The sequence below is a fragment of the Cygnus olor genome, chromosome 12 (genome assembly GCF_009769625.2).
Source record: "Cygnus olor isolate bCygOlo1 chromosome 12, bCygOlo1.pri.v2, whole genome shotgun sequence".
Classification (NCBI taxonomy): Eukaryota; Metazoa; Chordata; class Aves; order Anseriformes; family Anatidae; genus Cygnus; species Cygnus olor.
In genome coordinates, this window is record NC_049180.1 from 1468194 (window position 1) to 1491439 (window position 23246).

The following is a 23246-nucleotide window of genomic DNA, read 5'->3' on the forward strand; positions in this document are numbered from 1 at the left end:
GCTCGTGGAGGGCACCCTGCACACGAGGAGCCAGCACGGCGTTAATCTGGCCCGCGGCTGCTTTACGACCAGGCTCCGGGATAACTTCTACCAACTGTGCTGTTTGTCTCTGTCTGTCTGTCCAAGGACTGTGCTCCTGATCCTGTTTTTATGCATTTAATGTGCCAGCAGCTTTTTTTAACTGCTTCCACCTGGAAACAACCAGGGAGTGCTTCGGTGGAGGTAAAACGCTGCGTTATTTCGGTGGGAGACGGGGGATCTCTCGGTAAGTAACGCGAGCAGCTTCAAAGCCCCGCAGCTGAGAGGCATTGTTCCTCGCACCCTAATAAAAGTGGAAAGCAGGCAGGGGGTGGGGCGGCAGCGCGGGCTGCGAGGCAGGGATCAAAAGGACAAACAGAAGCAGAAGGCGGCGGAGGGAGGCACAAAGAGCCACAGCTGAGCGCGGCGGCGGGCAGAGCGCGGCGATTAGGGGAGGCCAAGGAACAATAGCACCGACGAGGCACGGCCACAAAGGCGCCGTGGCACCGCTGTGTGTCCCCATCTCGGCTGGAGCTGCCCCCTGCCAGAGGTCCCCGGTGGCCGTTCCCTCCTGGCCTGTGGCGTGGCAACGTGCTCCCCGGTTCGGGTTGCCCGGGGCTGGCTGGTGTCAGAGCGGGGGGCTGCTTTCGCTTCAGTCCTACGAAGCCTGAACGTGCTCCCTGAGCGCGGCCGCGGCTTCTCCGGCTGATGGAACCAGTTCTCACAGCCCGCGTGCAAGCCCAGCTCTGTTGGTAGAGCCTGGAGGCTTGTAGCGTGAGCGTTTGCTGTAACGATTTATGCTGGATTAGGAGCTGGGAGCAGTGTTTGGGTGGAGGCAGCGGTACGCGCCGCTGAGGCCACCCCTGTGCCGCCAGCCCCGAGCGGGGCCGCGGGCAGGTCCCACGGGGAGCGGGGCGCCTGCCATGGGGACGGTCTCCTCAGCCCCCGCTGCCTGTTGGAAGCGACTGCCACCAAATCCAGCGTGTGACCGCTTTAAAGGCGCTGCCTGCACGTGGGGAAGGGCTGGCTTCGCTGGGCAGGCCGCTCGCTGCAAGGCAGCTCCCGGGCCCCTGAAGCCTCCGCGCTGGCCGTAGGAGTTTCTAGACCTCGGCTTGATTGCGAAAATAATAGCTGGGCAGGTCAGTGCGGTTGTATCCTGCTCCTCCCTCGCGGCCCGTGTTTGCTTGCCTTTGTTTGGGTCTCGTCGTGCTCTGACTTGCCCCCGTCGGTGCTGCTGGCTTGGGCTTTACAGAGCCAACGCTTCTGTGCGAGCGGCTCTTTGCCCGCGCGCTTAATTAAAAGGAGCCCAGGCGCAGCCCGAGAAGACTTGGCTTTCCCGTCCGACGTCTCGCGTGCCGGGAGGCTTGCTGGGCTGGGGCTTGAGGGAGGAAGCTAACGCAGCGTTCAGCTGACGGAGCAGCTGAATAGCCGCTTGGGGCCCAGGGAGCGACGGGTCGGGAGGGGGAGGGAAGCCGAAATGGATGCCGAAATCTGGAATCTGCTTCTTAAATTTCCTCCCTCCCCGGAGAGGGTGAGAGCGAAGTCGAGCGCTGCGTGTTTGCCTTGGCTGCGCGTTGCCTGCTGCCTGCTCCTCCGCTGCCTGCCTGGGGCAGAGATGAAGGGCGGAGGGTTTCTCGTGGTGCGAGCAAGTACTTTTCCCTTCAGCAGCGTCTGCTTGTTTGTAGTTGAATTGCATTAAAAAAATAATCCCGCATTATTGAAGAAGGAGTGGGCGAGCAGCTGCATCAACTACCATGGCAACTTAAAGGGCTTCACCCGTAGCTGTCAGTGCTGGCTGCTTAGTGCTGCGCTGACTCTTAATGTAGAAGAGCTTCCAGGCCGTTTAATTATTTTGTCTCCTCCTTTTAAAACAAACCAACACAAAGCCTTCTGAACTACCTCTTCCCTGAGCTCCCTCTTCCTCGATGCTCCCTTTTCCGACCCGGGCACATTGGTGCGGCGGGGCCGCGTGCCGTGCCAGCCCGGTGCCCGCTGAGCGTACACCAGTGCGTGGCCGCATCCTGCCCACGCTGCCCACTGCCCCTCGCTTCTCCCTGTGCTCAGGCAGTGCCAGCACCCAGCGGGGGCTTTGGCAGCCGTCAGGCTCCGGGCACTGCCCCTCATCGCGCCGCCCGGTTGGGGCGACGGTGGTGCAAACCGTGCCCTGCTGCTTTTTGTCGTGCAAGCGGGGAGAAAACGTGGGCATACGGGCACTTGGCTGTTCTCAAAATAATGGTGAAGTGGGAGCTGTGAGAGACGGGAAGCTGGCTTGGGGCAGGGCTGCAGGACAGTTCCCGAGGCTCAGCACCTCGCTCTGCCTTGGAGCTGGCGCTGCGGCGACCCCGGGGACCCCCCGGCTGGGCAGCAGCGTGCGCGTCCTGCGGGGCCTCGCACGAGGCCGGCGGCCTGTCCGCGGGCGTGCGCGCTGCTCTCAGCGCGTGGCCGCCAGAAATTCGGGGCCGCTCTCCGGGCTGGATCCCCGCTGACGCCGGCGACGCTGCGAGGCGTGGGAACGAGGCGAGGCACGCTGCGTGGCGAGGGCTGGCCCAGCGCCGCCGTACGCGCTCGCCGCTTTCTGTATGAGCAGGCGCGGGTTTCTGGTAACGTCCCTCGCGGCTTCCTGCGCGGCACCACCCATCTTAGCTAGCTTCGCTCAGCATCCCAGCAGAGTTTAAAATGGTTTCATTCTGAATAATTTATCTCCCGGGGAGAGAGGGAGGGAGGGAGGTGGCGGTGAGCAGCACGGAGCCGTTGGCCAGGGCTGTGCCTGCCCTGCTGCCGGGGGGCCGCGAGCCCCCGAGCCCCCAGCCCGTCCCGCAGAGGCGGCGAGCGGCGCGTCCCCCCCCCCAGCCCCCCGGCCCCGTCCTCCCGCGGCTTTGTTTCTCCCAGCGTTTTGTGGCGAACAAAAGCGCCCGCGTCCCGGGGAGAGGCCAGCTTTGGGAGCCGTCCCGACCTCCTGACCCGCCTCCGCGGAGGCTCAGCCGCTCCTTTGTTTTTCGGGAGGCTTTTTCAGGGGGCTCCCCCCCCCCCCCACCTCGGCCCCGGCCCCTCTGCAGGGGCGCAGGACCGCGGTGCGGCCGCCCGGCCGGGCGCTCGTCCCCTAATGGTCGCGAGCGCAGGCAGAGTTTCAAAATGGAGGCAGCTCTCGCCACCTCCCCGTCCTAGCGCGTGGGCCTGCGCTGCCCTACTTCTCGTCGGGACCAGGCAGCTCTTTTTGAAGCTGTACAAAGACATTTGGATGCATTAGTTTACATGGAATTAATCTCCAGATTCCAAACATGCTTTCAAGCTGGTTTGGCCTTATTTTGCTGCGAAAGGAGGCCAGCTCCACGTTGTAGGCAGTAACTGTTGTAAGTGAGAGCTGAGCTGGAACGGTGAGAGACTAGCACAGGCACCACATTCAATCCATTAAAAGGAATTTTTGGCTCACAGACAAAACAAATTGAAAAATCTCATTCTTTGTGTACCACATCAGCGGTGACAGAAAAACAGACCGAGGCTGCGGGGCGATCCTTCTAGTAACTGCAAGAACCGATCGTAAGGGCTTCGAGCTGCAGTTCCTTCACAGGAAAATAATAAAGAATTAAACGTGCCAAAAATAATGGCTTGGAAAAGCTGGGGCGAGGGCAGCGCTTGAAAAAAACGGCGCTTCTGAGGTCAGCAGGAGCTCGGCCGCGGGGGAGGCACCCCTGCAACAAGTGGGTCCCAAATCCCCGTCCCTCCGTCCGTCGCCCCAGCCCAGCCTCCCGTGGAGCCGGGGCGCTCCCGGGGCTTTTGGGCAGCCGTCATCCTGCGGGAGGGAGCAGTTGTCTGGGGGTGGGGAGCGCCGCATTCAGAAGTGGGTGAAATGGAAGCGAGCCAGAGCCCTGCACATTTCTAAGGAGCGGCAAACACTGATTTCTTTGAGAAAAGGTCGGTGCGTTTACTTGCGAGCGCAGCCCTGGTAGGAGTGTGCTAGGAAATGGAAACTGCTCCGCTAGGCAGGTTTTTTCATCGTTTAACCAGGCAAAGATACACAAAGATGCTTATTTTGGGAGATGGTGGAATGTTTCTGTAATAATTTCAGCAAATTTTGGTTCACGGAGAGCATCTGTAAGAGTAGCACACCCACAGCTTCATGTAATATGTTCTGTTTGTTAAAAAAAAGAAAAAAAAAAAAAAGCTTTCCCTTGAATTGGCAAGTGGTTTAACCCAGAAGAATCTATCCTGTGTTTATTTTTCCTCCCTGCTCGGTATCTGAAACCTGCCAGGTTCCCGCTGCTCGTCTCGCTGACGGATGCGAGGCATTCCTGCCCGCTCGCAGACCGCGTATGAAACCGGCGCTGGAGGAAAACGATGGGAAAACGATGGGAAAAGGAACCGGGGCTGTTCCGAAAAGGGAAGGGTTGAAATGGATGCAGGAACAGCCCTGCAGGGCCTTCGCAGCGCACCTGGTAGCCCGCTGCACAGCTAATAACTCGCATTAGGAAGGCTTCCCTCGGCTTTGACAATTCCCCTCCCCTTGTTGACGTGGAGCATGTAGAAGCACGTCGGGTTTGAAACCCAATATGCAAAGCGCCGTTAGTAACCGGCTACATAACATTCCCGGGCTGCAGCTCGGCTGCCTGCAGCACGCTGCTGCTTTTACGAGCTCCTCGTGCGAGCTGGCACGGGGCGGCGGTGGAAGGGGTGAGCTGGAGTCACGAGAGCGCGGGCGGCTTCTGGAAGCGGCGGCGCAGCGCTGGGGCTGGGAGCCTGCGGCTGCTCGCTGCTTCCCGGCGGAGGCAGGCACCGGCCGTCTGCAGCCTCGGCTGGCGGCACGCCGCCGGCACCAGCCGGGTGGTTTTGCGCCGGCGTGCGCGTTGGCAGCGCGGGGAGGTCGCACGGTCGGTCCTCGGAGGGCCTTTGGGCACGTGAAGCCCCCGCGAGGCACCCCGAGGTGTCAGCTGGTGAGCGTTTGGCTGGTTGCCCGTGGGCAAGCAGGAACCGGGTTTGTCCTCAACGGATAAGCAACGGCAAGAAAACCCGAAGGTGTGCCTCGCTGCGTGCAGAAGCGTAATTTTCCTGTAAACAAGGCTCGTTGCAAAAAATGTCTGCTTTCAGATAAACGGCGAGGAAACCGAGAAGCCAGGCAGCCAGAAAAAGTTTTGGCTTTTCCAAACGGCAAATTGCTCTGCCAGTTTAAAACGAATAAAAAATACATTCAGGTCAGCAGCGGTGCTGGACTGGAGCGCAGCCTGTTTGCTACGTCTATATGATGAAAAAGCCACCAAAATAGAAAATTTCCTCATTGCTCGCAGGGCGGGCAGGAGCTGAGCGCACGCAGCGCGTTGCTCGGAGCGGTTGCAGCGCTGGAACAGGAAGTCTCCCTCCCCCTCCTCGCCTCGTGGACAAGCCGTCTGCAGAGCTGATCAAAAGGATGTAAAACTTGTTTACAAGATGTATGCAAAATATATTTGGGAAGGAGCGTACGGGCTTCCCAGGCCGGGATGCGCACGAGGGATGCGTGGCGGTTGCAGTCTGAGGGTGCAGAGCCCGTGCCCACCCCCCCCCGTTGCCCTAAGGCTGGGGAGCGAGGCAGGAGGTGCCTTCCTCCGCCGGGTCGCACCCGGTGAGCTGCCTGAAAGTCGCCGAGGAGGGACCCACGGGGCTGCTGCAGCCTGCAGGGCTGCGTCTGGCCACGCGTTGGTAACAGCAGTCCTGATAGTCAAAGGTGGGAACGTGCGTTTGGTGTTTGAGAGATGCACGGTGTCCTTCAGTCCTGCAGAGTCTGGAGCGAAAAGGCAAAGGTATCTCTGCGTGGATGATGGATCGGTGGTAGACCAGCGCGTGCCCGCCTGTGCGGAAGCAGGGCGCTTCTGCACTGCTTATGGGGTTGCATTCCTTCACCCTTCAGCCTCGCTCACCTTCCTCTGCTTCTGTACAAGCAGCACTTTCTTACCTCACAGGGAGTCTTAAGGCTTAATCCATTGTTTGTAAAGCTCTTTAAGATCCTTGTTTGGAAGCACTAGAGTCTGGAGGATTAAAAACAATTTATTTTTGTGTATCTTGTATAATGTGCACCTCAAAGACTTGCCGGAGAAGAGGAATTGCCAGAGATGGCAGGTTTGTAAGGTAACCAGGAGGGAGGAAGCGGCTGGGAAGAACAAAGAAGGCAAAAGCAGAGAGCTGCTTCCCCACGGCGGAGCCTTCCTCGGCCGCGAGCGGGGCGAGTTTCCAGCCCCGGAGGAAGGGGCTGGATGTCGTCGTGCCGTCTTCCTCTTAATCCCATTTAAGGCCCCATCTGGTCGGTGCGGCTGCCCGGTTGTGAAGGGCAGCACGCAGATTGTCTCTGCGGTGCTTGTGCCCTTTGATCACATGGACCACGATCACTCGTTTTCGTCCACTCTGTTTTTTCTGCTCTCCCCTGCCCGTGCGCTCGCCGAGCCGAACTTCGGGGCAGGATGCGTGTGCAGAACTGGAGAACGATCTCATGAACCGTGGCTTCACCAGGAGCTGGTGCCACGGCCACGCCAGAACCCAAGAGCCCAAGAGCTGTTTGCTCGGCCACTCGTGGTCGCAGTCTGCAGAGCACCTGCACCCTGCAGTCCGGCCCTGTCCCCGGTGGGGGCAGCGTCATCGGGGCACCCCGGGGGCCTCCCACTGCGTCCCCTAGGAAGTGACCACGGGTGCCGGCGATGTGACGAGCAAGCATCAAGGCAGCGGTCTCCACGTGATGTCAAAGCACGCTCAGGACCCTCGGCGCCTGGTTTTTGCGGGTGGCTGGACGGGTTGCAGGCTTTGTATCTGCTGTGGTCGGTTTGCATCAGCAGAACGTGAAAGAAGACAGCGTGGGGAGTTCTGTCGCCTGTTGGGCTGGTGGCTGAGATGATTGCAGCAAATCCTTTTGGCCTTGGAAATGATTGATTTTATTAGTTTGAATTATTTCCTATTTTTGCTGTTCTTACTTCAAGTATCTCCCTTAAGGCTGCGTAAGACTTCGTAAGACTCTGCAAGGTGCCCGCCGCAGGACCCCGCGGTTCGCTCACCCCAGGACTCGTAGGGTGCAGCCCTGCTTCCCCCGGGCCCGTCACCCAGCTGCTGCTCCTGGGGGCCCCGTGTGCCACTTGAGCCCCAGAAGGATCGATCCCCTCCGAGCGGATTTCTCCTTTTGTTCTGCTTGATCCCATGACCGCTAAGCAGTTTAAAAATAAAGATTATTTTTAGTCTCTTGCACCCTCAGAAGCGAAGCCCGGTGTCTTTGAACAGGCACCAGGTTTCCTCCAGCGGGGCAGGGAAATGGTTTCGCGCTCGACAAGAACTTTCCCTTCCTGGCGTGCCACCTGCCCTGCCCCGAGCCCGCCTGTCCCCGCGGCCACCTGCAGCCACCCCGGGGCAGGGCGGCCACCTCTAACATCAGCCTGGGGCTCTGGGGATCAGCGCACGGCTCCGCACGTACCCAGGGCGTGGGATTTGAGCAGTTAAGAAAACGTTTCGTTTGTCGGGGTTAATCCCAGGCACATGCAAAGCCGTGCCCGAGCTCTGCCTGCCCAGGGGGGTTTTCACGAAGCCGCTGCCTGCACCAGGAGCAGCCGGCAGGTCCCCGAGCTTTCGCTTGAGTCAGATTTACTCGGACGGTGTAAAGCTGGGGTGCAGAGCTGCTCGGCGCCCGTTGCAGTGGGCAGATCACCGGGGTTGTTATAGAAGGGGTCGGAGATGACTTCAGGAGCCTTCCTCCCTCCCAGCTTTTTGAAAAGCAGCGAGGGCAGAAGAGGGAATCCCTTCGGCAGGACGACAGCCCGGTCTCAGGGCTGGGCAGATGCCCTCAGGAGCAGTGCCCGCACCGTGTTCCCGCAGCCCGGGGACGTGTACCTGCTGTCGGGGTGCAGCTGGACCCACGGCCACGTGCCTGGCCGCTTGCAGGGACTGCGCCCTTGCAGACCTCCCCCATGGGCAGGGGTGGCGTCGGGGGGCTGCGGGGCGCAGGGACGGAGAGCTTGGACCTGGGCACGGCTCCCGGCCCCGCACAGGCTCTTTTTGGTGCCTTGCTCCACCGGGATGAGCAGGCGTGCTGTAAGGCTGGCACGTGAAGGGGTAAATTACAGAGAGTTCGAAGCCTCTGCTCAGCGCGTGGTGTTAATTAGAGCTTTACAGCACCCATCTGAACCTAGCGGTTGTTACAGCAGGGGCAGGAGGACGGGCGGCGTCCCAGTGCCACCTGAGCAGCCGACGCCGCTGTGCCGCGGGCGCCTGCCGTGCGGTGCCACCGTCCTCGGGCTCCATCCAGCCTCTGGTTACCCCTGCCTCGGGCAGCCCTGTGCACTCCCGGGGGCTCAGCGCCTTCCGCAGGGGCTGCTGGAAACTCCCCACGTCCCTGCACTGCTCTCTGCCTCGGAGACGATCCCTGGGTGAGCAGGGCGGTCTGACTGCTCCGGCACCGCCGCTTGCTGCCGGAGCTGCTGAGCTCGTCTCGTAGGGTCCTGGTGGAGCCCTCGGTGCGCAGGGGTGATCGGAGAGGGGCTCTTCCCCTCGGAAAATGTATTCCAGCTCCAGCCTGTAATGTGGCGAGAGGGGGAGCGAGCGAAGGGAACAACAGCATTAGCGGATGTAGAAGTAGCTGGAATGAGAAGCTTTTGTGCCATTAATAACAGCTCTGGCTGGCAGCCAAGGCTCGGAGTGTGGGATTAGCCTGAACAATCAAGACTGCAGGATCAAAACAAGGAGGCAGGAACAGCGAGGTCACGCTGCTGCCATCTGCGCTGCCGCAGTGGTGGGAGGGAGCGGAAGAGGGGGCTGCGCTGGAGGAGCGCGGCCGCCAGCGCCCCGAGCCGGCCCTCGCCCCGGCCGCCCCGCTCCGCCAGGGCCACCCCGTGCCCGACGGTGGCTCCTGGGGGAACAGCTCCCAAAAAACCCTGAGCAGCCCCCCCCCGGGGCTTGGTCGCGCTCCTCTTCACCCAGACCTCGTTCCAGCTCGGGGATCTGGCCGACTCCTGTGGCCCTTTGTTTTTGGCGATTGTCTTCCCGCGACAAAGCCCGTGGCCTGCCTCGAAAGGAGTGTCACAAGGAGTGTCACCGAGTGTCACCGAGTGTCACCGCTCTGCGGGCTCTGACTGGCATCTGCTGACCCGGAGGGGGGGGGGGGGACACGGCCGGGGCTGGGCTCTGGGCTCGCCAGGGGCAGCAGCACCGCAGCTGGAAGCGCCCTTTGGAAAGGAGCGACTCGGGGCTGCTTCTGAGGCGGATGGAGGCAAAGCTCGTTCTGTTTCGCCCTGGAGTCGACCAGATTTCTCCGAAATACCTTCCGAGAGCGTCAGAAAGCAAAACGATCGGAACCGCGCACGCGGCTTCTTGTCTCTCCTTCCCTCTGACCTAGTAAATCTTAGCTGTCCTGCGAATGTAAATACAAAGGCTGAATGCAGCGGGAGCAAAGCAGTGTCCCACAAACAGCCTCCCAGCTCTTGCTAAAAATATCTCGGTGCGGTGCAGTAACTCCCAGGCATTCCTTTGTCTGGCTGCTTTTGAATTCCCTAATTGAAGTTGGTTGGAGGGCAGTGCACCAGTTTCCTGAATAGCTTCGATGTTGATTGTGAGCTAAAAAACAAGAGCAAAATTGTTTTTCCTTTGTGCGGCGGCACTCTTGTTTACCTCCCCCCCTTTTCTAATCTCTGTCTTTTTACTTACGATTTTATTTTGCTAGACAAGTGCATTAAATACATCTGCGGGGCCGGGAGACGTGGGCAGGAGGACGCTGTTTTCCACCCGTGGCCCCACGTGCGCCGCGGGGCTGGAGAGCGGCTCCGGCTGCGACGTCCGGGCTGGCGCAGAGATGCGGTGCAAATGGAGCTTAACGTAGTAGGAAGCGTTAATAATGGCTCCTAATTGCCTACTAATAACTAAATCTGTGGGATTTGGCAGCGGCTGGGATATAGTTTTCTCCTGCAATCTGTCTGTTCCCTCCAGAAAGAACAAAGTTGGTTTGCAGCGGGGCATCTGCGCCGCGCCGCAGGCAGGGGGGAGTTCCAGCCCCGCGCAGGGCACGCGAGCGGCGTTGGGGGGCGAAAGCTGCGCCGTGCTCCGGCACCCCAAGGTCTAACAGAGGAAGAAGAACGCGGCCGGGCTGTTCTCCCTTCCAAACATGTTTTTTTTTCTTTTTTTTCATTTGAGCTTGGTAAATAGAGAAGCCCGGGCTTGCTCCAAGCCCTTGGCTGAGCACGGCTGCCCCGGAAGGCGCGCTGCGGGCTGGCGGCGGCCGCGTGCGCGGGGGCCGAACGCAGACGGGTCCCGGAGCTCGCGGGGAGAGAGGGAGGGAGGGAGGAAGCGGCTGCGACCCGGCCTTGCGATAAGTCCCGGCCGGCGCAGGCAGCTCCCCGGCGCGTATCTGCTGGGGGAAACGTGATAAACCGCCAGCGCTCAGAGCTCCTCCGCGGCTGGCAAGCGCGCCGATGTCGCTTTCACTCCAGCCTCCGTAAATTCAAGGTCTTGAAATTGCGATGGGGATGGTGGTGGGGGAAGCTGCTTTCAGCTGCTGCTGCTCCGGGAGCCAGGGCTTTATCCGGCTCTCCGTAGCGGGAGATATTTCCTAGCTGCTCAGCAGCAGCAGCAGTGGAAAAACAAGCACAAATTTTTCTGTCTTCAGGGATAACTGCAGTGAAGCGTGCGGGGGGAGGGGGGGGTGGCCGCGGCGCTCGCTGGTACCGAAATACCTCCCCATCCCCCCCGCACGTCACCAGGCCCCGGCACGGCCCCAGCGCGCGGTGCGGTGCCGGCACGGGGACGGGCGCCCGGGCACCGCCGGCAGCCCCTGGCCGCAGACATCAGCGCCTTCCTTAAAAATGGAGAATCTCAAAAAAGAAAAAATAATAAAAAAAAAGATAAAGAAAATATGGCACACGGCTGTGAGCTGGCAGCCTGCGCGCTGGGTTTTCTGGCTCCCGCTCCGTCACAGTGCAAAAACAGGGAAGTGTTCCCGGAGGAGCCTGCGGCACGCGCGGCAGCGCAGGGAGCTGCACCCCGCTGCTCCGGGGCACCGGCTTGCACCTCGCTTCCTGCCCCTTCCTGCAGCCCCCGGTGGGAGCTGTGGGTGAGAAACCCGCGTGGTCGGAGCCTTTCCTCCTCTCCAAAGCCACGTCTCGGGCCTGAGCACGGTGCCCGGCCGGTGACGTGGGGTTGGGGTGCTCAGGAGCCGGGGCCAGGTCGCGGTGCCTCCATCGCGCGGCCGCTGCTGGGTCAGGTTTGTCCTGCTCGTGCCCCAGCACCTCGCGCTGCCATCGTCACGGGGGCGTTGCGGGGCTGCCGCTGGGAATGAGGCGGGCTGCGGGGTTATCTGCCGTGCAGGAATGGTAGGAATTTCATGGGGGAGAGGCGAGCTTTTCCCTTCCCAGTGCAGGGAAAGCACATCTCGGTGGGTTACACCGAACGAAGGGCTTTGTATATGCCGGCGGCTCCCTGGCCTGGGAGTCTGCGTGTGAAGTTTCCACCTGACCAAAACGTTTTCGCTCTGACTGTGAACCTTAGAGGGGAGAGCGTTGGAATGGAAAAGTTGACGCAGCCTTATCTGCGGCGCAGCGACGGTGCTGGGGAGGAATCCGAGCCCTGGCTTATGTCAGGCTTGAAGCTTTCCCCTTTCTTTCCAGCAAACTGCATTCCGTTGCCTTGGAGCCTCCCTTCACCGGGGGCGCATCCTTCGGGGAGCGTGGTTTGGTCAAGAGGAGAAGTCCGGCTGCGTTTCCAGGCGGCGCCGAGTTCCCCGATGGCCGCCCCTGGGAGCTCCGTGCAGCAGCCGCGGGTCCTTCGAAGGCTCCTTCCCCGGGGCGGCAGCATCGCCCTCCCAGGAGGCAGCCGCGGCCCCTCTCGAGGCGTTAGCCCTCACCTTCGGCGGGCGATTATTCTTGCAGGAGACATTCAGGTCACCCGCTCCCCTCGCGCAGTAAGCGACACTGCCGCGAGTGACTGATGCTCGGCGCAGCCGGGGGTCACCTTACCGGCACTGGGTGCCCTGCGGGTGCGCGCCGATGGTCTTTGGAACTTCCTGCCGGCTCTGCTGCCGGCGCTCCGTTAGCAGGAAAAAAACCCGACGACGCTGGAACTCGATTTGCCAGATGTGCTCGGAGCCCCTCACGCGCGATCTTCCCCCTGCCGCGGGCCGTAGGTGCGGCGCCGGGGCGGCCCCGTCCGCGGGGCGAGGTGGGCGCCGTGCGTCCCGCTCCGCTTGGCGCCGTGACCCCGCAAAGTGACCCGCGGCGGCGGCTGTGGGGTCACGCTGACATTGGCACGGTCCCCGCGCCCGGCCGGGGGCCTGGCTGCAGGCAGGAGCTGGAGCTGGAGCAGGAGCAGGAGCAGGAGCAGGACAGAAGGGGAGGGGAGGACGGAGCCAGGCGCACTTCGAGCCGCGGTAAGCGTCGCGCTCGGGGCTGCGCGCGGTGGTGCCTGCAGGCGGCCGGCTGCGTCCACCGCCGGTCTCGTTCTCCGGCGAGACGCTGCCAACACCAGAGCCAGCGGCTGCAGTTAATTGCTGCGTAGCCATCGCTCCCTGGTTTTCATTTGTTGTAAGGCAGGATGCATTTGCGGATGGATTTTGAAATTATCTGAGCTGAGGATCAAATGTTGTTTTTTGCTCTTTGGCATCGAGCGTTTTGCTCCCTGTCTGTGTGCAGCGGTGCAGAGCTGCGTGTGGAGTCGGTCTGCAGCTAATGTTACAATTTCCTTCCTGCCACTAGCTACTGTTCTCTGTGCTCACGCCTTTCTGGAAGCCTCCTTTAGGGCTAAATATTCCCTGCTTGGTTTTGTGCTAAAGAAATGTTTTTCTGTGAAGGTTGGGAAGAAATATTTTCCTTTTAACTTTGGGTAGATAAAGGAATATCATCACCTATTTAAAAAAACAAACCAGACCAACGTTTCAGAAGCTGAGCCTGCTGCAGCGTTGGCCTGTGTGTGTGTCTCACTGAGGAGAAGGCATTTCCCTGCGTTCAGAAGCGTTTGCTGCTGTGACAGGTTGTGGGTTTGGGGTTGCAGATTTGGGGTTGCGGGTTCCTGCTCGGGACATGCCCCTGAGCTCCCGGTGGGGCCGGGACCCGCTGGGGCCATCGGCCGGATCCTGCACGGCCTGACCTGGTCCTCGCCTGGCCCCTGGCCGCGTGCAGACGGGGCTGGGGCCTGCACACCCTGGTGAGCGCGGATCTTCGCTTGTTCAGATGGAAATTTACTATTTTCGAATGGCTTTGATTATCATACGGAAGAATTGTTTACTGACTGTACATATGCTATGCTGTCTCGATTCCGTGCCTTGCTAAGAATAGAAACCAAAGCATTACTGTGCGTGTCCTGCAGCTGCGGTTGCTGAAGATCTGACTTGCCCAAACGTTTTGTGCGTTCGTGGCTGAGCAGGCAACGGAGCTGCGCCTCCGAACTGCCTCCTCTCTGCTCACACCGCTCATCAGCATCGCCTCCGGAAGGGCTACGGGTGCTGTGCGCAGGCTGGGGCGGCAAAAATAAACTTTTCATAACCTTCCTCTGTTGTTATGACTCCCTGGACTTGCAGATCTCCAGCGTTATCTCTGGGCCCTCGCAAGGCCATCTCCACCCTGGTGTTCTCACCACTCCGTTTAATTCTGAGAGCCTCCTGGAGCAGCCTTGAAACCCCGTCGCCGCTGCACCGTCTCCGTGAAGTGAACGGGGCCGTGGTACACCTGACAGCTGCCATCTTAGGGCCGTGCCATCGTATTTCCTTGCAGGAGGCTTGACCTCACGAGGCAGATTAGCACTGAGAAAAATCCAGGTTCCATTAGAAACCATTGGAAATGAGCTCCCAAGTTGTTCGAAGGTAAATCAATAATGCATAGAGCCTCCCCGGCTGGCCTGAGCCAACAGCTCATTTAACCGCTTCTTTTTAAAGCCCTCTCCGGATCACTCCCGTTGAGGCTGACCGACATCTCGCTCCGAGTCGATACCGCGTTCACCGGCAGCGTTAGCTCCCAGGTGTTTCCAGAACTCCTCTGATTCCCCCAGCCCTCCCCTTGGGTGGCGTCGTGCCCCCGCTGCCGCCGTGCTGTGCGCAGCGGTGCCGGTGCCACCCGATGGAGGAGGCGGCGACACCCGGTGCTGCGCATGGCCCGGGAGGGCCGGGCTGCAAACGATGCCTTTTCTGTGCCGTTTTGGGGTGATTCGATGAACTTTTGCACTAGGTAACTGCCTCGTGTCGCGTGGCGGTCCGCGGTTTGGTTCTGACAAAGTCTGTCGTCCCTCGGAAACTCAGCCCTACCTAACGGCCCTTGAACTGGTTAATGTCTCTTACCTGGGGTAAGGCTTGGCTTGATAGAGGGCCGTGGTCTTACAACATCTGCGACCTCCCCCCATCGATATTACTGTCTGATTTTTCTCTTTAGCTCTGGTAAGGAGGAGATGGGGCTGCTAGAACATAATCTATTTTGATTACTAAAAATCTTCGCGCTGCTAATTTAGTCAGCTCGTACGTTACAAATGTAGGTTCTGTGTGTTCAAACTGTTCTTGTTTTTTTACTTAATAAGTTCTCAAGATAGTTGCCATGGAAATAATCCTGGATTCGGAGCATACGTACAGCCCCACACGAAACCAGCCCGGTGGGAGCGGAGCCCGGCTGCCTCTCGCGGGGCTCGGCTCCTGCTCGGAAGCTTTTTTCCCGACGTGGTGCCGGTCCGGGGACAGGAACCAGCTTGCTGCTCCCGCGGCTGGTGCAGCTTCCCACAGCTCAGAGTTTTGGGCAGAATTCTCCCGATTCAGGTAGTGCAGAAGGGCTGTTGTCCCCCATCACTGCTGGAGCTGCTCTGCCCCCGGCCCCAGCATTTCCCGTGGCCGTCGGTGCCGTTCCCTGTGCCATGGTGGGGCGCGGGGCTGGAGCTGTGCAGAGCCCTTCTGCGGCCCCTCTTCGTGCCCCAGAGGGGCAAACAAACCCGCTTCCTCCGGGCCTGTGCTGGCTTTTTTCTCAACAACTTCCTTTTTGTGCAAAGGTGGTGTTTGTCACGAAATCGTTGCGTGGTGTTTTCAGATGTTGTCATCAGAATGGTCTTCTGCGTCTGAGCCAGATCTGGATGCTTCTCATGGCTTAAAATAAGACCGCCTGGCCAGACCTGAGAAGCGCCCCATTGCTCAAGCTGGAGCTGGGCTTTTCTTGCAGTCGGAGGCATGGGGCAGGTGCCTGGGTGATGTATGGGATGCCGACCAAGCTGGTCGGTGGACGGGCCGAGCGCAGGTCTCCGTGCGCCGGGGCTTTGCTGGGCGATGTCCTGGGGACACACCGTGTTCACACCGAGCTGCTTTCATGGTGATGTCCACCCAAAGGAGCAGCCCGTTTGAAAGCAGGTTCCAGAAGTGGCCCTGATAAACGGAGTTCTGTGGTGAGCAGGGGAAGAGGCGTGCTGGCGAGCCGGAGCCTCGGGAGCCTCGCCGAGCGGCTTTCTTGTGTGCTGGGTGGAAAAGCGACGGTTTTAGGGGTAGCAGCTTGCGAGGCTCTGAGCTGGGCATGGCGTGGGGCCGTGCAGGGCGGGGATCGGCCGCATCGTAGCAAAATTTGAGATTTTTCCTTTTCTTGTCCATTTCTTTCTGGGGAGCCGACGCGAGCCTTCTCCTTTTCCCCTCATGACGCACGGCGTCGAGAAGCCCTGGCTGTGGGACGCAGCAGGCAGCCACGTGCAGGGCGCAGGGCACGCCACGGCTCGGCCATCCCATGGCAGGGGCAGCCCCAGACGGAGGCTTCGGGGGCCGGGTCCGTGCCTTACCCGGGGTTACGGCTCCCCGCGGATCCAGAGCCCGCCGAGAGCGCACCTCCGTGTGCCAGCGAGGGGAGGGACGGAGCGGAACAAAAATCCTGCGTCCTTTTACACTGCTCTGAGCGTATTAAATTAGCGAGCGGAGTGACAGCTGGGCAGGAGGCTGGGAACAATGAAGATAAAGTTAGCTTTCAGCGATGTGACCCTCTCCAGGCTGCGCGCCAGAAGACTATAAATAATTGATAGGAGCAACCACCCCAGCCAGCACGCTAATGTACCGAGCGGCTCACGGCGCGAGGCGCTGCAGTGCCCATTACATCACCGCTGCTCTCAGCCCGGGCTCTCCTATCAGCAATGTAATTTTACTGCTTTTAAATAATAAATTGCGCTGGGAGTTGAGACGCTCCTTCGCCCCATTCAAGCCTACCGGGGTGCGCAACTGCACAAATGAATTTTACAGCCGGTAAAATAAATTTTTGAGTCGAGCTTAAGAAAGTTGCTTGCAATAAGGGTTTCGCCCCACGGTCTCCCCAAACACGGGTTTGGGGCCGTCAGAGGCAGGCCTTGTCGGCCGATGACTTTTGGTCTGGTCCGGTATCTGGAATGGTTTTGAAGCTTGACTTGGGGTCAGCGGCCGAAGTTCACTGGTAGGGCCCGGGTAAAGTTCTCCGGTGTTGCAAGTCGCAAAAATCCCCTTTGCGGCAGCACGCGAGCCGCGCGGCCCCGCGGGGTGCGAGCTTTCGCTTTCAGCAGCGGTTGTTTTCGAGCGGGGAGGAAAGCTTGCTACAACCCAACGGTTGGTGTCCTTCCCCGGAGCCTTCAGATGAGTTCTGTGGCCTCTGCTGCTCCGCGTAGCTGGGGGGAAAATCCAAAATGTGCTTTTGCTCTTCCAGGGTTGGGGTGGGGAGGGACGGGTTCCCCTGTAATCGTGGGGATGTTTTTTCGGACTGCTGCAGCTTTTTATGCCTATTTGTGTGGGTACCAGCAAGGCTTTTGAAAACACAACGCAGAAAAATCAAAGAACTGCTATGGTAGAATTTGGAAGTATGAAACGCCGTCCAGAAATGGAGCGGGTTGTGGCGCCCCGTCCCCAGCAGTAGGGGATAAATGGAGAGCGCGCGGCTGGCAGCGGTGGGGTGTGCGCCGAGGATGCTGCGGGCAGCCCAGTGCTCGTCGTGTGGCATCCCAGTGCTCCCAGCGTCCTGCCCCTCCGGGTGGCCTCTCCTCGGCCCCGTGCCCTCGTGGGGAAATGGGAGCAGTGGCTGGGCAGGAGGACAGCGGTCGCAGGAGCCGTGTGCAGGCAGGACGGGTCCTTGAGCGTGGCCATGGAGCACGGCCGGCCTGGCTACCGGGAGAAGTTGAATGCCGGTGGTATCGCAGGGAATAGCTGAATTTGGTGAAAGAAGACCAGGAACAGCTTTTGTTGAAGGGTGTGATTCGAGGTAAGATTAGGAACGCATTTTGATGTGATAGGCTGCTGGCAAAGTTTGTCCAGTCTCTTGGTCTTGGCTTCAGAGCAGTGCTCCCCAGCAGAACGCCCTCTGCGGGCTCGGCACCGAGCAAGGGGGGTGGGTGGGAGCTGGGACCCTCTGCTGGGAGTCCACTCACCTGCGTGTGCCCCTTGCGGGTCCCCAAATCTGTGCAGGGTTACTGTGGGAATGGCGGTTTTCACACCTTTTAGAGCAAGACGTAGAGAATTGTTATTTCCGAATCAGGAAGTGAGCAATGTCACCGAGCTACCTAAGGAAGCGTAAGCTGCTTACAGCGGATTAAAGTGACTGACCACGTAGCTCTGCAATTAGATGGGGCGATGCTGCGATAAACCGTGAGTAACTGGCTTGCCTGCCCCGTGATGTTGTTTATCTTGGGCACGTGTGCTCCAGTTTGCGCAGGGCAGGGAGGGTGTTCAGCGTTGGTTTTTCAAGGCTGGGCTCCCTGAACGGAGGGCGCCTGCTGGGTTGCGTGTGGCTTTCTGATGTGTCGCCGCTATCCCCGGGTGCGGCGTTGTTAACTTGGACTTGCAAACTCTGGGCGTAGGAAGGCTTTCACAGGGTAGGAGCGCATAAAATGTGTTAAATCGTTCGTTGGTGCTGCCCGGTGGCTGCGCTCAGGGACGATGGGACCTTATGCGCCTGGGGACAGCTCGGTCCCTCCCCGGCCTCTGCTGAAGCCACCCGGGCGCTGCCGCTGTCCCTCCTGCAGCCCAGCTCTGGCGAGTTGCGGTGCCAGATTTGCTTCTTCCCATCCTGAGAGCTCTGCCTCATTGTCCCGCAGCCCAGCAGCGTCTCCTTCGCGTCTCGGAGATGGACAGCTTAGAAAACAGGTTCAAAACGCTGTGAGATTTCGGCCGGCTCCTCTTCGGAGAGGGGCACAAGCGGGCTGCTCGCACCCAAGGCTTGTGCGAGAAAGCCCCTGGGAGAAGCTTGGATCCCGCCGAGCTCCGCGGGTCTCAGCCACGGGACTGCAGGGGCTGGTCACTGCCTCGGGGGACAGGGACCTCGGGCAGGGGACGCAGCACCCGGCGCTGGTCACCCCGCTGGCACGGCTCCTCCTTCCCCTGCCCCACGCAGACCTCGCCCTGCCCGGGCGCTTGTCTTGCAGGGCAGGGAGGAAGGTGCACGTGCTGTTCTTGGCACCGAGGCAGAGCCGCCGCCGCTCCAGCACCGCGCGCGGCAAGGAGCTGGGGAGTAACCATGGCAGTCGCTGCTGAAATTGGTAACCGTGGATTACGGAAATTAAGGGCATAGAGCAAGGAGCAGGATTATCTTTTGCTTAGCGGTTTTCTGCTGATCAGAAGGCACTACCCGACTTTCTCATTTAGGTGAGCCGCAGTAAATTACCTGTAGTTAAAAAATAATGCTAATTAAATTCACACGCAATAACGATTAACACTGCTGATCTCGATTCTCTGAATTTCCTTGCAACTCTAATTGACAGAAAAGAAAGATATCTATAGAAAAGAAAGGAGGGGGAAGTTTTTGCTGCTGGCTCCTTGCTGCATCCGTCTTCTACTGCAGCTGTCAGGTTTGGGTTTGCAGTTTCCCTCACCTTGTTATTTTTTATTTTATTTGCAAAGTAGGGCGCTTCCCAGGGAAGGGGAGCTTGCTTTGCCATCCCTTTACAGGCGGGCGCCTCGCTTTGCGAGCACCCGGCTTTAGGAGCAGCTCCCTTCTGTTTCTCTTAGCAGGCCTAACACGCACACACACCCCTCAGGTACGTTTGGGGGCCTTCACCGTGCCTGGTGAGGGATTTTGGCGCCTGCTTTTCTTCGTGTGACGACCCCGGCAGCCGGCTCTCCCCACGGAGCAGAGCTGCTCCGTGCCGCCAGAGCGCTGCTGGCGCCCGCTTTGCATGCAGGCCGTGTGCTGGGCACGGCGGATTTGCTTTGGAGTTCAGCGAGCACTGAGGCTCGGCATAAATGGGCCTGTTAAAGATATTTTTTGACATTTGCAAATCCTATTAAGCCCATTTCTCCCCTCTCCCCCTCCCCGAGTGCCAGCTGAACGCGGAGGCGCTGCTGAGGTTCCTGGCGCTGCCCAGGCCACATCCCTCAGAGCGGATCGCAGAAGTACGGGTCGAACAAAGCGAGGGAAACAAAAGCATTTTGTCCCCGTGTCCTACCCTGACGGCTGGTTGAAGGACTCCCTGAACAGCAGCACTGATCCAAACGAGGTGCCGAGCGTGAGGCCAGTGGGATGCGCGGCCCCTTCACGCTGTCCGCACGGTCTTTGAGGAGTGAGCTTGTCCCGTCCCGTCCCGTCCCGTCCCATCCCGTCCCATCCTGTCCCATCCTGTCCCATCCTGTCCCGCAGACATGTGCCTGCTCCTGCTTCTCCTCCTCTTGGCCAGGGCATGGGGCCTGCAGCACGACCTCAGAACCGAGTTGTGCCATGGCTCCCGTTCATGCAAAGCAGCGCTTTGCTTCCCGTCTGCGTTCATCAGCGATAAACACCGGGAGCACTCTGGTTGTTTTTCACCAGTCCAGGGGAATGGCTTTATTTACAAATAGCTCTGGTAAGTTGGGGGTACTGCTCACGGGCCTTAAGCAGAGACCTTAAGCAGGCGGAGCGTCTTCCGCCCGACTCCCTTTAGCCTTATTTCACGCTGGGTGGAGCGATCTTTAAAACGAAATTTTAAAATGAAATTTGAAGGTGGGTTTCCACTAGGCCCGAGTTCCTGGGATACTCCTTGAAGTGTGGGCAGCCCGCGCTAGGACAATCAGCCAGTTGTGCCGTTAGGTGCGTAATTACCCAGGTTCGGGGGAGCGAGGACGCAAACAAGTTTGCATACATTGAATTACAGGCAGTGTTTTAATAGTATGTTTTTTAGGTCTTGGCTCCCCGCCCGTTCTTTTTTTTTTTTTTTCGTGCTATTATCCTCTATTTACAGCTTTCAGCACCCAGCTGATGTCACCGCACATATGTTTAGAGCCGTTGCCACGGTGATCAGCTTCGGGATTCAGCAGCGCCTACGCGGTCCTGGGGAACGGCTGAGGAGCTGCTCGGCAGCGTCTGTTCAGCTCGGCGCATCGGCGCTTTGAGCTATTAAGAACCATCAAACGACATTACCCAGTTTGGGGTAAATACCTTGGCCTTGGCTGATAATCGCGCAGGTTTTACAGGAGCAGAGGCTTTATCTGGCGTGCTGAACCAGGTGTGAGGATGCTCTTCACCGAGAGTTTAGAGTTACCCGGCTCCCAGTTGCCACGAACCTGTGCCACTGCGGCGCGCCCAGGATCACCGCTTCGCCCTCACCATCTCGTGGCTGCCCCCGAGGTGCCAGGCCACCGGCCCGCGTGGCCGTGTGCTGCCACTTGCCAAACCTCCTGCGCCGTGGCCAGCCGCTCCAGTTCCCCTGGGAGCCGTCCGGTTGCTCCACAGTGGACCCGGGGAGCTCCACGGGGAGCGCGGTGCCGTCGGGGACACACGCGGCCGCTCTCCAGCTGAACCAAGCCACCACCGCCTCCATTTCCTCGTGTTCCCCTCCAGGTGCCCAGCTCGCGACGCGTGATGTGTTCCGGTAGAAAGCACCCATCTTCCGAGGAAGCCTGTCCTCTGTAATAGAAATTAATTTACCTCCCTCTCCCCTTTTAGCGAGCAGCGTCAAATTGCCTTTACCGGCAGGGCTGGGATCCTGTTACCGGCCGTGCTCCTGCTTCTCAGCTGAGCAGAAGAAGAGCTCTTATTCATGGCAGAGCGACCATGAAATAGAATAAAGTCGCCCGCAGCCTGCACCAAGAGCTGGCCACCAGATTACATTTTAAGAGTGTTATAGGTGGAAACTCCTTTTGGGTTGGAGATGGAGTATGAAATGCGTGTGAGGAAATCGCTCTAGTCCAAGGTACATCAGTGTCCCTTAAACTGAAAAAAACCCAACACGATCTGCCATTTGAACTGTGAAAAGATGTGGATATGTGTGTATACATACGTATTTTTTTCTGGTTGCCCGGTGCACGCCAAGTGTCGTAGATGACAACAAACATTTTCTTCCCTGGGAGATCACTTCTCCCACTGATATTTTTCCCCTTGTTTTAAAGGATGCTTGCTAGCGCTTGACCTAGTTTGGCTGTCATTACACCGTGAAGCGATGCGAGTGTTCACCTAACACAGCTACCTACATTTCTGTTCTCTAAGCAGGGCAACACCACGGTGCAGCCGTGCGAGCCGCGGAGCCGCACGAGGCACGGGAGGGAGCTGTGCGGGACCTGCTCCTTCCCTGCCTGCTCTCCATCGCGGGCAGCTGCGGGCTGGGGCGCTGGGAAGGGTGGGAGCGAGTGTGCGGGAGTAAAACCCCGGTTATAGCTCCTGCGCCCTGCTGGAAGGAAGAGATTTAGCTGATGGCACAGGTGTTCAGGCACCGCCGCGGGAAGCAAATGCCTGGGTAGCTAATTTTAGCATAAAATATAAATCTCGTTAATTACTGACTGTGTGAGAAACACTTAGGTCAGGGTTGTGAAAAGGCGCTTGCACCGCCTCGCTTCCTCCAACCCACCTGCAGCCCGAATGGCTGTGCAAGGTGAGCCCGGAGCCGGGGGGCCGTGCCGGGCACCCCGTGGGGCTCCGATGCCCTTTGGTGTCTGCTGGCGTGTCCCCGTGCGGGGCTGGTCCCCAATGGGAACAACAGCCCAGCGGGTGATTCCAGCTGTGGGCCTGGAGAGAGAGCATCGCCACGTGGCCGCCCGCCTTCCCAAGCCCTCGCTGTTCCCAGCACGCGATCCCCGAGCTCGGACGGGCCCCTTTCCACCGTTCCCGGCGCTGACTTTCCCAGCAAGCAGCTCGTTCCAGGTCAGTCGCCTTTGGATGGTTGTGGTCTTGCTGCACAGGTTCCTGTGGGGTGGATCTCTGCTGGTCACCGCCGAGGTTTCCAACGAGAACGGGGCAAAACCAGGTCGATGCAGCGTGCCGTTCCTACAACCAGCCCCTACAGCCCTGCCTGCGCCGCGGGGATGCCCCAGGCTGGGGGCAGCAGCAGCAGCAGGGGCTGCAGAGGGGCCGGGAACAAAAGGGGGACTGCGCCTTTCTCTGCGCCTTTCTCTGCGCCTTTCTCTGCGGGCTGGAGGGGCCGGGGGACATTGATATGCAGATCCGGCGTGGCGGAGCACCGCGGCCGCATTGTTTGGAAATGTCCACATGTCGGGTTCATGAAGCGACGGATAAAAGGAGCTAAGAGCGCTACGCTGTGCTGTAACACGGGGTGTGAAATGCTGCCGTGATGTAGCAATTTTCTAACACAACCCTATTTCCAGGAGGCCATGACCACTAAATTGCGCTGCTTATATAAAATTTTTACACCTTCCCAGCCTTCTAATTTTCTAGGGTACATTTTAAGGGAATTTTTTTGATAGTCTCTCCTATTGCGAGAATGATGCTAAAAACGTGGGGCTGATGCGAGGGTGACTTCTGTCCTGCTCTCCAGGGCCAGGCTGACGTGCACAAAGGCAACGGGGAGGCTTTGTCACTGCCCAAAGCCCTTTAAGCGAGGTGGTCGCGCTTCGCCCTCGCCCCGAGAGCCGCATGGCCCTGCATGAGTGCTCCGCGCTGCCTTGGCTTCTGCGGGACGAGTGCCGCTGCGTGACCGCTGCTCTGGTAATGCCGTGAACCAGGGGTGAGCCTTCATTTGTTGTCACGGACGGATCACAGCTCTCCAGGGCGTGCCACGGGAAAACACTTTGCAGACTGAACATGTTTTGAGCTGCCGGAGCCCATCTCCTAACTCTTGAGAAGAAAAAATGCAGCAAACCGGAGGGAAAGTTGGAAGGCGACGCCGAGTGCGGACGACCGCCCCGAGCGAGCGGCTCGCCGGGGTTTTGGTGTCGGTGCCACCTCGCACAGCCAGCCCCCGGCACGGTGCTGGGGCAGCCTGGCCGCGACAAAGCGGGCGGCTCGGGGCAGCGGCGCCGCGCTCCACGTAAGCTGCTCCTCCAGCTGCACGGCCGCGGCCAGGCGCTGCGGGGGCTGCCTGCCAGCAGCAGGCTGACACTGAGCAGGAAAGCTTGACGGCTCGGTAAAATTAGAAAAGAGCTTTTTTTT

The 23246-nt window shown here is 59.4% G+C and overlaps 1 protein-coding gene and 1 long non-coding RNA gene across 2 annotated transcripts in view; one reads left to right on the forward strand and one right to left on the reverse strand.

Annotated features, from left to right (window-relative positions):
* Nucleotides 1–23246, forward strand: part of ANKRD11 (ankyrin repeat domain 11) — a 117126-nt gene that overhangs the window by 44426 nt on the left and 49454 nt on the right.
* On the reverse strand, nucleotides 144–22163 carry LOC121076802. Its single transcript, XR_005823722.1, has 2 exons — nucleotides 8937–22163; nucleotides 144–8530 (listed from the first exon to the last, which is right to left on the reverse strand). It is a non-coding gene; the product is annotated as an uncharacterized LOC121076802 (long non-coding RNA).